At 42.3% G+C, this 11324-nt stretch overlaps 1 pseudogene across 1 annotated transcript; it reads right to left on the bottom strand.

The window, feature by feature from the left end:
- Positions 1 to 544: 544 nt before the first annotated feature.
- Positions 545 to 10405, bottom strand: LOC111672470 (poliovirus receptor homolog; annotated as a pseudogene). Its single transcript, XR_015438711.1, has 10 exons — positions 10170 to 10405; positions 6204 to 6310; positions 5546 to 5794; positions 4598 to 4891; positions 4295 to 4412; positions 3501 to 3649; positions 2681 to 2790; positions 1789 to 2038; positions 1403 to 1509; positions 545 to 986 (listed from the first exon to the last, which is right to left on the bottom strand). The product of XR_015438711.1 is annotated as a poliovirus receptor homolog (transcript).
- Between the last annotated feature and the right edge of the window lie 919 nt (positions 10406 to 11324).

The following is an 11324-nucleotide window of genomic DNA, read 5'->3' as shown; positions in this document are numbered from 1 at the left end:
TGCCATAATATATTATGATATATTTTCCTGACTGTCGTATCATGTTTTTTGTATTTGTATGCCTCATTATACTGTGATGTTTTTTGACGTTTCATGCCTATAGTATGACGTTTTTCACCGTTTTTAGACTTAACTATACTATATTTTCTGATGTTTTTATGCCTTAGTATATTATGACGTTTTTTGACATTTTTTGCCTAAGTATACTATTACGTCTTTATCTTCTTTTATCTTACTACACAATTACGTTTTTATGATATTGTATGACTTACTGTAATACTTTTTTTGTGTGTGAGCTTTAAACTGACCTGAGGCACACAAGTCACCTTGGTACCTTTCAGTGACTTGATACAAAACTTTGTGTGGGATAATGAGGCAATGTTCAATTTCATCACTTTTATCAACTCAAAGATAAGGAGGCTGAGCTCAAGGCTAGCATGTGTGCCTCCCTATGATATGATTTAATTATAAATACGAAACTGTAACTGTACTCCATTGTCAGACCTCACCAAAGATAATCTGGTAAAAATACAAAAGACAACTGTTTGTTGTATCATCATTTATTAGTTCATTTCTGCTTAAGGAAAAACATAATTTCCATGACACAAAAAACTGTTAATTACAGCTCAAGAAATATAATTGTTTTCGTCATGAATATATGCATATGAGCAGATACCAGGGGTAACCAACCCAATGATGATAGGGACACAGTATGTTCATTATTTCAATGCCCTTTCCAGCATGACCAGAGAGGTGACACCCTGCTCATTGCCAACTGGGTAGGTAGCAAATTCACAGATGTACTTCCCCTCATCAGTCATCTTAACATCACTAATCTGAATGGAAGGGCTAGCCAGGTTTGGTGGGCTCGGTGAGAAGTTGACCCTGCCCTTCACAGGTGAGTCGGGGTAGATGGGCTCAAACTTGGGGTGAAACATTGCGATGTTGATCCTTTTTCCTTCCTTTGGCTCATAGATCCACACGACCTGTGGTGGAGCAGACACAGGGTCAGTGGTTAGGATGTTTAGAGTGACTGAGAATAACAACAGGCAACATTCATTATGGCATTGATAAACAACACTGGAGAACATTTTGAGACATCCACATTTTGCTGTAAGCTCCACAGGGCAGCATACACAGCATTATAATCAAATAAGTGGAGCAGGTATGAATATGTATGTGAGGATTTTTTCAGATGCTCTTTGTGTATCCAAGCAGAGTTGAACACTCGTGTTCATTATCACATTCAATCCCCCTATTTCCGGACGGAACAGATATTTCCATTAGAATTTCACGTTACAAAATCAGTTCAGAGTTGGTATGAGAGTGGTGGTATAAAGAAGTAATCAAATACTAACTGAAAAAATCAACAACAACTGCATCATGTCTGTGTGTATCTGACCTGTGTGAGATGAATCCCAGTGGCATCAGTGAAGGCACAGCGTAGGTTGACTGTCTGGCCGGGATACGACTCAACCAGTGGCTCCACCTTAACTTGCTGACCAGTTGCTACGAGAAGAAACAAAGAATCTTGGTAGTTGGAATCAAAGATTGGGCAAAACATATTGTGAAACAAACAATTATGAGAAGCAGTGCAAACACACTCAAACCCTAAATTGTCCCCTAAAATTCACTCTCCTTCCATTTCTTTAACTACTCCCTCTCTATTCCTATCATCCACTATTTATAACCTATTTCTCCTGACTGAGAGAAGAAGGCGTAAGTAAGTATGGACAAGCTCACTATAGACAGAATACACACAGTATGTTGATTATGTTAGTGACCTACCCAGCATGACCAGAGAGGTGACACCCTGCTTGATGCCAGCTGGAAAGGTAGCATATTCACAGATGTACTTCCCCTCATCAGTCATCCTAACATCACTAATCTGGATGGAAGGGCTGTCCAGGTTTGGGGGACTGGGTATGAAGTTGACCCTGCCCTTCACAGGTGAGTCAGGGTAGTTGGGATCAAAATTTGGGTGAAACATAGCGATGTAGATCCTTTCCCCTTCCTTCGACTCGTAGGTCCACATAACCTGTGGTGGAGGAGGCACAGGGTCAGTGTTTAGGATGATAAGTGACACTGGAGAGTGTTTTGAGACATCCAAATTTTTGCTGTAAACTCTACAGGGCAGCGTACACGCATTATAATCAAATAAGTGGCACAGGTATGAATATTGATGTGAGTTTTTCCAGGAGCAGTACACTCACTCTCTCGCTCTCTCGCTCTCTCATGATATGATAAAAACTATTACTAGCCTCAGGATTATTTCTGTGAGCTATGATTTGTTAGATTAAGTTTCCAAATGAACAGGACACATGGACCTGTATTATCATTTTAGGTTCATTTTGATTGAAATGAATTGCTCTTATCTGGCTGTTCCACACACACTGCAGACCATCCAGAACAACACTGCAGAAACAGGTTGATGCATAATTAACAAATACTTTATTTGACAGGAAATTACCCATTTCTTTAGTCACATATTAAATTTCTATTCACTTAATAGCCAATGTCTGTTCACTTCAATCGTGAGAGCAAATTTTGCAATTTACATCGTGTCACATTTTCATTAGAATTTCATATCACAAACCCAGTTTAGAGTTGATATGAATGTGGTGGTATAAAGAAGTAATCAAATCCTAACTGAAAAAAACCACCTGCATCTGTATCTGACCTGTGTGAGATGAATCCCAGTGGCATCATTGAAGGAACAGCGTAGGTTCACTGTCTGGCCGGGATATGACAACACCACTGGCTCCACCTCCACTTGCTGACCTTTTGCTTCTTGAAGAAACAAAGAAATAGGTAAGTTGGAATCAAAGATGGATGAAATTAATTTAAAAATGTCATATCTATGCCCTGTCTTATAATTGACCAAACAGCAACTTTGCAATAGCTATACAGCGCCAGGGAATTGAATGTTACACACAAGATGTACGAAGACTCGCACTCATATTCCATGATAGTTCCCAAACACAGATATGTGTGTGTGTTCATGTGACGTGAGGCAGATCCAGGTCTGTCTTTGACTAGCAACAAGGAACAAGGTACCTTCTTCCTGTATTTACTTTCTTGCTTCCACTTCAGACACATCTGACCAATAAGCGTAGTGAACATTCTCATGTGGTTTGTAGTGATGCATTATCATTGGCTTGGATTTGTGACCCAAGGGGAAAATGCGCCTAGTTTACAGAGTCAACAGTTGATTTGGAGCAAAACAAACAAACTATAAGTGTGAAAACGCCCTTAGTCTTGGTTTTAATTCATTTATGATGACAGCAACGATTTGAATACTATTGTTCCTAACAGAGAAGTAAAGAAAAAGGACACATCTTTTACAAACTGTTTTTGTGACAAAAACCACACATTGTACTTTTTTTAAATTTATTCATTATTTCTAAATGTTATCTGACCTACATCTTGAGTACCATTTGTTTATTTACCTTTTTGTATCCATGTTTTGTGGTGTGCTTTTTTTGTGCTCCTCAACTAACCTCTGACGAAGACTGTGACCTGATCCCTGCTGGTCCCGATGCGGTTCTTGACCTCGCAGACAAAAGTGGTGTTGACAGCCTCGTCCACCTTCAGCACCTTCAGCTCGTTGTTTCTGATCTGCACTGTGTCTGGCATCTCTCCTGACATACTGCAGGGACATGAGAATATTCACCGTGAGCAAGACGAAAAGGGAGAAGCAAAAAGGAAAATAAAATAAGAATAGGATTGTGGTTTGACTTTGAGCGCAGTGAGAGCATTTAGACAGATGTACGGAAATATGCTGTATTGCGCAATGTCATCAAAATCCACTAATCTTGTGCAATCAGTGCAAAACCAATCAGTTTCTCCTCTTCAAAAGGCAATCCATTATCACACAGTGGAGGAGAATACGGTGGGGACAGGAGGAAAATCAAAACTGCTGGATCCGAGCCCAAAATCTCATCTCTCCCATTTTAAAGTTCCAGACTTTCTTCAAATTTTGTCACAGTTATGTTAATAGCTGATAATGCAGGAAAAAGGGAGAAAGGGACTCATATTGCGTCTCTCATTATGCGAGGGTTAAATCTCAAGTCACAGAGTCCATTATGAGAAATTATACGGCTATCTCCATAATCAGAGCACAGGGCTGTAGTGGCAATAATAAAAGCGCTGATTACAGCTCTGAAGACTCTGGACCCAAAAATGAAGGAAAAAAACAGAAAATGAAACGAAAGAGAAACAAGAGACGTATGGAAAAAGAGACAGAGCAAGAGAAGACATGACAACAGAGATTCCAGGATGTGCTGATACTCACGTCTTCCACTGGACTGAGAGCGGTACGGGGTTTCCGGTTGCTTGGCAGGTGAGCACCACATTTGTACGACCCACGTACCAATTATTGTCATAACCCACAATTGTCACCTGAGGGGCGTCTGAAGGAAGGACAGATGAACGGTGGAAGGGAGGAGAAAAAAAAATAGCAAGGAGTTCAATTAGTCACTCCAAGGTTTGAAATCATGTTAGAGTATGAACAGCAAATGAATTAATTAGGTTGTGTGTGTGTGTGTGTGTGTGTGTGTGTGTGTGTGTGTGTGTGTGTGTGTGTGTCTCGTCTTACATTGAACTGCTAGCTTCATTGGGAAGCTCTCTGGTTTGGTCTGAGTCCTGTGTGCCACCACACAGCTGATGTCTTTCCCGTTATCTGCTGCTGTGGGAACCTTGCGGTACTCGCTGGTCACTGTCACTGTGTTGTCGACGCCCGGCTTAGACACTGTTGTCCCATTGCCATTGGCTGTGGTCACCCAGGAGATCTGGGCAGCGGGACGGCCATCTACAGACTCACAGCGCGCCACAACGACTGGCTTAGTGCCTGCGTCCACTGTTACGATGGAGGCCGAGTTCTGAGGCTTAGCTGATGGATGGATGGACAGATTGATGCAAGGATGGAGGGTGGATGGAGAGAGGAAGGGACACAGAGTGGCAGAGAGAAGATTAAAGGATGTAGAGATTGATAAAAATGGAAATAAGACAGCAGAGGGAAAAGATAATGTGCACCATTGTTGATAAACAACTCCTCATACCTCCTTAATTGCTCTCTGTGATACTAGTGTGGGATCAGAGGAGAGCGGGCAGGACAGAAGCTGACAGCAGGCATGACAAGCAGCCAGATCAATATAGAGCCTGAGGGGAGGCGGGGAGGCATGATGCGTTGGAGAGAGAAGAGAATGGAGAAGAGGCACTGGTGCTGGGCCAAGGTTAGACCAATGGTTCCATTGCATTAACAAGAACACAATTGATCTGACAATACCACTTAAAAAAGCAATTAAACCTAGCTGGACAAGCTTTTAACCTGCATACTACCTTCAGGGGAGGGAGAGAGTTAGAGAGCCAGAGAGAGAGAGAGAGAGAGAGAGAAGCGTATAGTGCTTTGCATTTAAATACACACACACAAATATATGAGAGAGGGCGAGAGAGAGAGAAAAAGAGAAAGAAAGGCAAAAGTAAGTATGCACACCCTCACTATAGACAGTATGAACACAGTATGTAGATTATGTTAGTGACCTACCCAGCATGACCAAATAGGTGACACCCTGATCGTTGCCAATTGGGTAGGTTGCATATTCACAGATGTACTTCCCCTCATCAGTCATCCTAACATCACTAATCTGGATGGAAGGGCTGTCCAGGTTTGGGGGACTGGGTGAGAAGCTGACCCTGCCCTTCACAGGTGAGTCGGGGTAGTTGGGATCAAATTTGGGTGAAACACAGCGATGTTGATCCTTTCCCCTTCCTTCGGCTCGTAGAGCCATGTGACCTACGGTGGAGGAGGCACAGAGTTAGGATGTGACTGAGAAAAACAACCGGCCTCACTCATCATTGCAAAAATTACTGACACTGGAGAGTGTTTGAGACATTCACATTTTGCTGTAATTGACAAATACTTTTAGAGGAGAATACCCATTTGTTTAGTCAAGTATTAAGTTGTATATTCACTTAATGGCCAATGTCTGTTCACTTCAATTGTGAAAGCAAATTGTCGTCCCAAGCAATTTCAACAATTTATATTTTGTCACGTCAGCAAGAAGAGCTGCAATTTCAGGATGTAACAGACATTTTCATTAGAATTTCATGTCACAAACCCAGTTCAGAGTTGGTGAGAGTGTGGTGGTATAAAGAAGTAAAAAGAAAAAAAAACACCTGCATCATGTCTGTGTGTATCTGACCATTGTGAGTTGAATCCCAGTGGCATCAGTGATTGAACAGCGTAGGTTCACTGTCTGGCCAGGATACGACTCCACTACTGGCTCCACCTCAACTTGCCAACCAGTTGCTACGAGAAACAAAGAATTAGGGAAGTTGGAATCAAAGAAGGAGCAAAACATAGCAATGATGATGTTTTCTCCATCCTTTGGCTCATAGATCCACATGACCTGTGGTGGAGCAGGCACAGAATCAGTTGTTAGGATGTGTACAGTGACTGAGGCCCTATTCAGACCTGTGTCTTCGGTGATCCGATCACAAGTGGAAAGCTCTAAGCACGTCAGTTCACACCTGGCATTAGAATGCATCTCCACATGCGTCTCGAGTGAACATTTATGATCGGATCTCACTTCCTGCGTGGGTGGCTAGCTGAGAAGTGGATTTACTTAACCCTTGGTGATTACAGCTAAAGATGGCCAAGTTATTAATGTAATTAAATTTGTACAAATCCCCCTTTGCTCCCCTTTTGCATTAGTTCTCAATGGCAAAGCACAGTAGGGGATATCCATGCTGCATTTAATACGACACAAATAAGAGCAATTCTTTGGTGCGTGACGGAGCACTGTCTAATTACACGGAGACTACGATATTGAAGGGCCCGTCCGTCCTTGAAGCTGGCCACTGGAGCATGGCAGGGCCATCTCTGTCTGTTCATACCCCCCTCTATCTATCCCTCACTTCCCAATCCTCTGTGTGTCACTCTGTGTGTGTGTGTGTGTGTGTGTGTGTGTGTGTGTGTGTGTGCGTGTGTGTGTGTGTGTGTGCGTGTGTGTTTGTTTTCATATCTTGGTGGGGAATTCAACCTGAATACACACTAACCCGCAGGGACTTGTGTCACAGTGGGGACAAACATTTAGTTCCCAATGGGTAGAGACTGCTTTTTGAGGATATTGAAAAAACTTTGTGTATTCATGTGTGTGTGTGTGTGTGTGTGTGTGTGTGTGTGTGTGTGTGTGTGTGTGTGTGTGCTGGTGTATGATACTGTGTCTCTGAGGCCACCTGCAGTGTCTCCAAAAGGAAGGGAAAAATCTGCCGGTGTGTACATCTTTGTGTGTCTGTTTTTGAGTCTTTGTGTGTCTGCCCGAGTGTGTTTGGTGCACCTCAGCCAAATCGCGGCACAGGCAGGCAGCCTTTTCAACAGAGAGGGAGAGGAGTGAAGCAGATCAAACACAAGCCAACTAATCACAGACGCCGGCTAATTCGCGCGGTCCTCAAAGGGGAACCAGGAATGAGTGATGATTCCCCCTTATGAATTTCCCAGTGACGCTGTGCCGTATGTCTCCATGAATACTCACTGGTCACAGAGAGGAGAGAACAGAGAGGGTAAAGTGCAAAGAGCCACCGGTGATCTGGCCTTGTTTTGATCTATCACCTGAGAGCGCAGGGGCAAAGTGGCGCCCGATATCTCTTATCAGTGTTTCAGTCATGTGCACTGGACACACACAAACACCATCATTGTCACAACCTCACACACACTCACAACAAAGTTTTATCTCAACATCCTCAAATTAGACTGCACCTAACGTTTCCCATTAAGCGATTTCTGGAGCGATTAAATCCAGAGCGCGGTGATATTCCAGCCTTCAGAGCGAAGCACAGGTTGACGTTCCTGTGCACGCGCCCTGAGTGCTGATTAGCAGGCGGATCTGCCACACTGATCCCAGATTTCCACAAGATCAGAGGCCGAGCTGTGAGCATTCAGCATACAAATGTGGCGTCCACGCTTGCGCACACACCCACGCCTGCAGTCTGCCACACAGATGCAGCCACACGCCTGTCCAGCAACCGATTTCTCCAGGCTGAAGTCATCAAAGTGACGTGAACCCACCCCCTCCTTCTCCAACTCCTCTCCCTTTTCTCTTCTAATCTCAGACGAGAGGGCACCTGTCAGAGGATGCTCAGTTTACCAACCAACCCTCGCAGAGATGCAAGCAGAGAGACAGAGACAGAGAGAGCAGATGAACACAGAGACAGCCAATAAAGATTAATAAGTCTATCTGAAGAAGCTCAGGCCACTGATGGGAGTTAGCCTAAATAAAACTCACTTCTTCTAAAGAGTCACTTAAATGAGCAGGGAGTGACAAAAAAAAGGGTGTGCTCAGATCTGATGTCTGCGGAAGATAACAGGGTTGCCGATGAGGACGATACACACCACTACCTGAAGAAAACAGCAACAAATACATGCACTGTCATCCAACAAAGCGACGGCTCCTCCCTGTTATTGGAACGCCATCTGACTTCCGGTGCAGTCTCAGGTCACTTCGCTGATTCAACACCAGTTGTATGCGTATGTGTGTGTGGCTGTGTGTACTCAGTTGTGTTTGTTCATTGTGTAATAATATTTGCCAAGTCAATAAACCTGATGGATACTTTGTGTTTCTGGTCATTGGTAATAAAAAGCAAAATCATTTCACTGAAACTCATTTATCAAAATATCAGTAGAAAACTTGTAAGATGTTGCCGATGTTAAGGATCAATATTATTTTCATCAATATCAAAGCTTTTTAAAAAGGAAAAGTGTCTCCTCCTGAAATGTTTTCAATACATGTATTAAAAAGCTTTTTATCCAATGCTACTTAATTGCTGGATAAGTGGTACTTCATTTCTAGGTGGCCATTAAACACTGCCTCTGAGCTGAAATCACTTTTTTCTCTTGCCTACCTGGTGAAATAACAAGTATGGAAAGCTGTCCATAGGCCTACTTGTCTTAAATGATGGATCTGACCGCACTATGCTGCTCTCAGCTGCAGCTCAGCAGCTGGAAGTAACAAGCAACCCCGAAGACCTTTCTCTGAGAACAATCTGACAGGACATCCAAACGCTGCATGGTGCCTCCGTTTCTTTCCAAGCCTCCCCCATAATGCAACCACTAATCTCCGACCAGATGGTCACCGCCTTCTCTGCAAAGCGCCTTGGGCTACCTGCACATTCGTATCAAGTGCCCAGACTTAAGAAAAAAATACAAGCACCTCAAAGACTTTTTTTTGTCAAGATTACTCTTTACTTTTATGGTTTTATTGATTTTTACAGCTCGCCCTCTTGCTGGTGACACTGCCTTTGGTTTATCTTCACTATAATACTAAGACACTTTAATTGCATTTCTGATTTGCTTGTTTCTGTTGCCTTACATGACTTGCATGTTTTATTTTATTCTGCTCCTTGGTGTAAAGCACTTTGTAACCTGGGTTTCGAAAAGTGCTCTATAAATAAAGATTATTATCATTGTTATTATTGCTAAAGACTTGCCTCTATAGGCCTTCAGCCGAGTTTCACGAGTGCGCTCAGGATTGCTAGGAGGGCCAGGTGCAGTCCAAACAAAGGAGCAGCTGGCCCTCCTGCATCTTTTAGGTTGTTGTATCTTTTCTTGAGGCCAGACATTGGATATGAATGTTCAACTAGCCCAAGATGCTGAGCAGTGAAGGCGTTGACCTTCTGGTAGGGTTTCTGTGGTTGCATTATGTGGAAGACTTGGAAAGAAACTGAGAAACTGTGCAGCATTTTGATGTCCTGTAAGCCTGCAGGTCGTAGAACTGTTCTGTTGTCTTACCATACAAGTTGTAAAGAAGAGTTAATTGAATCTGAGTGTCCTGCGTGCCCTGACTGACAGTCCAAGGTGAACATCACTATTATCTACTATCACATATAATCCACAGTCCTAAGTAATCACAGATCCAACACTACTTTGATGTCTGAATCAACTGAATCAATAATGGTTGCTTCAATCTTACATATAAACACACACACACACACACACACACACACACACACACACACACACACACACACACACACACACACGTACACACAGAGACACAGACACAGACACAGACACAGACACACACCATGGTTTAAATGATTAAAAAATGTATTTAGTCAAAAAGCCAAACAAACATGCCAATTAAAAAATAATAATAATAATAATTTCTTACCTTGTTCTGTAAGTATCGATGCGACCAAGCAGAGCAGTCCCATCATTTTTGTGCAGTCATGCCAATTTCTGGCATCATGTTTCGCCATGGTTGATCAGGAACCAGGCTCAGTCTCTCCGACATAAATGCTAAAGATGAGCAGTCCGACTGTGTGTGAATGACTGAGTGATGTCATCAGTATGAGAGGCGTCACAGCCCAACTTTGCAAAAGGTAACTGGGACCAGCTACAGTGGGAGGAGCCTCTGGGAACAAGTGGTTCAAAGAATTTAGCCTTGGTTAAAAAGGCTGGTATAATGCTGGACCATCGTGTAGGCCTATAACTCAATCAACAAGTAAAAACATGACGTAAAGTTTGACTTACAGCTGTTTTACAAAATTAGCTTACCTGCTCCAGCCGACATCATGATTTCTCCTCTGAACGCAGGTCTACTGCCACCATATTGCAAGAGTCACACGTGGGTTTGCTTGATTGACAGGGGGTGGGGAGAGGGTGGGGGTGACGAGGGGTGTCTGCGAGGAGTTTCCATAATGTTACAATAGCACCATCTATTGTGATAGGCCGGCACATCATAACTCCACAAATCCCTCTATGAAATCAGAGATAATAAAGATTTTAATTTAAAAGTCACTGCTAGTGACTCCAAATGAAATAGTTTATTATACCAAAGATATCTATAGATCGAAGAATATGTTCTGTTATGTTTAATTTAATTCGACCCACAAAAGGTATCTCAACACCATGAATATAGTTTGGTTAAACTGCTCTATTGTGACAATATTCAAATACAATTAACAAACAGCGACGTTTACATGTCACTGGACTTTAACTTTTCTGTTTTTTTCTGTTTGCTTATAAGGACTTTTAGTTGTAATTAGAGTATTTCTCCACCGTTGCATTGCCTCTTTACTTACTCTTTTACTGTACTGTAGCCCACCTTTTACTGTAAGCTACTTACAAGTACTATACTTAAGTTCAATTTTCACATACTGCTTATATGTTAATGCAATATAAATAATAATCCAACAATATGATTCATATTATTATATGAAACATTGAAATATGTCACTCTGCATAATTAATATTTTTACCTTTTTGAAATATTTGCTTATATTTTGATGATGACAGAAAATAAATGGCACGTTTACTTTTTCCA

Source organism: Seriola lalandi, unplaced genomic scaffold, assembly GCF_002814215.2.
Source record: "Seriola lalandi dorsalis isolate HSWRI2012SDOR001 ecotype SW California unplaced genomic scaffold, Sedor1 jcf7180002054900, whole genome shotgun sequence".
Taxonomy (NCBI): Eukaryota; Metazoa; Chordata; class Actinopteri; order Carangiformes; family Carangidae; genus Seriola; species Seriola lalandi.
The sequence above is the reverse complement of the archived record's forward strand: the minus strand, read 5'-3'. Positions and strand labels throughout refer to the sequence as shown.